Source organism: Lepus europaeus, chromosome 19 (assembly GCF_033115175.1).
Source record: "Lepus europaeus isolate LE1 chromosome 19, mLepTim1.pri, whole genome shotgun sequence".
Taxonomy (NCBI): domain Eukaryota; kingdom Metazoa; phylum Chordata; class Mammalia; order Lagomorpha; family Leporidae; genus Lepus; species Lepus europaeus.
This window is the reverse complement of record NC_084845.1, coordinates 44,702,700-44,706,310: the sequence shown is the minus strand read 5'-3', so window position 1 is coordinate 44,706,310 and position 3,611 is coordinate 44,702,700.

Sequence of the window (3,611 nt, the reverse complement as noted above, 5' to 3'; positions counted from 1 at the left end):
TGCTCTGGCAACAGAGGCGCGTGGGAGGCTCCAGCCCCTCTCCTGCGGCAGGGCAGGGCGGGCGGGCACCTCCCTCCTGCCCCGGCTGGCTCCTCCCTCCTCCCGAGCTTGGCTGGGGATGACGGAGGCTGCTACGTGAGTCATGGATTTCTCAGAGGGACGCTGAAAGGGAGTAGGGCTGAAAGAGCCAAAGCTGGGACCCTGGGGGATGCCCGTGACTCAGCGCCAGGCAAGGGGGGACTTCAGCCTCAACCCTCACCCAGGCAGACAGGTGCCAGTCTCCGGGGATAGCTCTGCCGCCTCACCCTCCATCTGTCGCTTCCTTGGGGCTGTTCTCCCCAGAGTTCCTGCAGAGGGCAGGTCGCCATGGCTACCGGCCACTCGGATGCTGTCCCCACCCCCCAGGGCCCAGGCGACAACTGCCCCTTCCTGCGGGAAGAGTCCAGCCTCCTTGGCAGCAGACAGGAGCTGGCGCAGCCCGGCAGAGCGGAAGGCACGCCGGGAGGAAGGGGGTGTCAAGCAGTCTGGCTCAAGGCCAAGTACGACTGACCACTTGACCTTGAGTCCTGTCTGGGCCTTAGTTTGTCTTCACAGCCAAGAGCCCCGTCTCGAGGCTCCCAGGCACCCACAACCTCGACAGCCTCCACGTTCCAAGACTCACGTGCTGGATTCTGAGACCCCTAGGGTCTTCTAGCAATGGCTGCCTTGAGTCTGTTGAGCCAAAGGGGAAACTGATGCCCAGGTCAGTCCCAGTGGCTGAGAGAGCTCAGAGAGAAACGTGGAAACGGGCCAATGCCCCCAGCCCTCACCGGCCGTTCACCTCTGCCAGCAGGTACCTCCCAGTGCCGAGGTCCAGCACCCCACTGGTTGGTGGTCCTGAAGCGTCAGCTAACCCACGTGCCCTGTGCCCTGCAGAGGGGCAATCCCAGCCGCCCACCTCCCCGCGCACGAGAGCCACTCCCCAGTCACAAGCACCGTCCGGGTTTCACAAGGCGATGAGGGTGAGCGGTGACAACAGCCCAGTGAGAACAACAGGGACACCTGCATTCCAGGCTCTGCCCACGGGCCAGCGCTTGCTCGGACGCTCCCTCAGGGAGGAGCCCCCTGGATCAGGGAGGAGGGAGCGGGAGCCAGGGGACAGCAGGAGGCAGAGAATCCCCTCGCCCCAGGTCACCCAGCAGGGAAGCGGCGGGGCCAGGACAGGAGCCGGGCAGTCTGGCTCTGCAGCCCGTGCTCCCAGTCTCTCAGAAACCCAGCCTCCTCCGGCCTCCCCACGGGGCCTGGACACGGCGGCTGCTCTGATCTCTGCCTTGGCAGGACTCTGCCTTCTAGAGGGGGTCGGGAAGGCCGCCCAGGGTTGTCCAGAAACAGAGAGCAGGGAGGCAGGTCAGGTGGCCGGGGAGGCCAGGGACTGCCCGAGGGCCTCCCTCACCTGCCTGCCCCGACCTGCGCCCTGGAAGAACCAGGGAAATACGAGCTTCTCAGTGGGGTGCAAGGAGGCCCGGGCAGAGCTTCCAAAAAACAGCGCTGTGCTCCCCAAGCCAACAGCCCTGCCGTCCAGGCCGCTGCCCCCTCTCAGGCCACAGAACGGCCCACATGGGAAGTGCAGTGAGTCACCCAGGGTGCGGGAGCTGTCCCCGACATGCCAGGGCCCTGGGCGAGTTGTCACCTCCGAGACTCAGTTTCTCTAAGGTCAATCATTTGGGGCCAGGCCAGCTGGGGTGGCTCAGCCCTTCCCCAGGGGCCAGTAAGAGCTGTGCCCCTGGCCCCAGACACAGCCCACGGAGGGTGCTGGCCAGCAAGGCACAGCGGGGAGGCAAGTTCGCCACCCTGTCGGCAGATGGCTGAGTGGAGGACTTAGACACCGCAGCCAGCTGCCCCTCTGTCCCCTGAGGCAGCCTGGTGCCAGAGACCTACTATGTGCTGGGCATTGTTCCAGGCTCCAAGGTGGGCAGGTGGGGAAGGATGCCCAGCTCTGACTCTGGCCCTCAGTGTGCCGCTGCCTGGGCTCAATTCTGGGCACCACAGAGGCCCCAAAGGAGAGAAAACAGACAAGCTGTTATCAAAGCCGGCACCACCTGCTGTCAGCACCAAGGCCGGGACAGCAACAGTGACAACGAGAGAGCCGTTGTGATCGCCTGCAGGGTTGCGGGCTAGATCGCCCTGGTGTGTGACAATCGGCCAGAGACAGGAAGTAGCTCCACCAAGGCCATGCAGTGACGTGGGGCTGGGCGTCCAGCGGCGTGGGCTCAGCTACCTGCCCGGCCCTGCGCATCCATTGCCAGGCACTTGGCATCCACCACGGCTTTGGCTCCTAACAGTCGCTGTCTGCACTTTACAGACAGGGACGGAGGCACAGAGGAGCGAGGGGCTTGCCGGGGGCAAACAAGCTGGCCCCAGAGCCCCTGCTGGGTGGTGGGGAGGGAGGGGCTTCCAGAGGCCAACAGCGCCAGGTGGAGGCTGTGGCTCCCGCAGAGGCAGAGAGGTGGCCACGGAGCCAGCATGGAAGGAAGTGGGGTCTGCGAGGGGAATGGGGATCCCAGAAGCTGCCAACATGGAGTTTGGGGGCTCAACAATGGCCCGGGGTGGGGGGAGACCAGAGAATGTGTGTAGGTACAGAGTGTGATCAGTCTTGAAATGTGGCCTGCAGACCTGCGGCACAGCCTGAGAACCTGGTGGACAGCCACGGACTCGGGGCACCCAGGCCAGCTGAGGCACAGGAGGCACCACCTCAAGCCCGAGAGGGCCCTGGGCGAGACTCTGGGGGCTTGTACCAGCTCTGCTGGCGTGGGGGTGGAGAGGGACCTTCCTCCAAGAGACCAGAAGCGGGACTGGGCACACTTCACCTGCCGACGCCAACCAAGAAGGTGGGGATGAGGGGAGCAGAGACGTCAAAAAACACCCTGAAACACTGGGCACCCAGACGGTGTGCAGGTCTGGGAGGCAGAGAAGGGGCTGCCCTTGGCATGGGGCACCCAGATGGGGTGCAGGTCTGGGAGGCAGAGAAGGGGCTGCCCTTGGGCACGATGGAATGGGGGCACTGTGCCATGTGGGGGAGTCACTCGGCTCCCTGCTTCCACCCGGCAGCTGGAAACACTTTGCTGGTGAGGGGCCAGGGCTCCCCAGGCCCAGAGAATGTCACAGGCACGACTGTGACCTAGCCATGACGGGGACCAGAGGTGGGGGAGCTCTGGAAGGTGAGGGCGCAGGGGGCCTTTGTTTGTGGGGCAAGAGGGGACGATGCTGTGGCTCAGACCCGCTGGGACACTTGGGCCCACGCCTCTGTCCATCCACGGCCCCGCCTGTCAAGTGCGGACAGAGCCGCCACCACCACCTGTTGGGCCACTCAGCGAGGCCCCCAGCCCACGCCGGGCCCCTGGGCTAGTGCCAGGGCGTGGTTCCCAGCAGCCTGCAAGGAGAAGGCGGGGCCATCTTCAGAGACGTGGGGCCTCCCAAGACGGGGATAAGAAACAGAGGTGCTGCCCGTTCCCAGCTGTGACCAGGGCTGGTCGGAGTCTCAGCCCCTCGCTCCACCTCCGAGCTTCAGCCAGGCTCACAGTGAAGAGCTGGGGCACAGGGCCTGGCATGGGGTAGGTGCTCAAGGAGTGCTG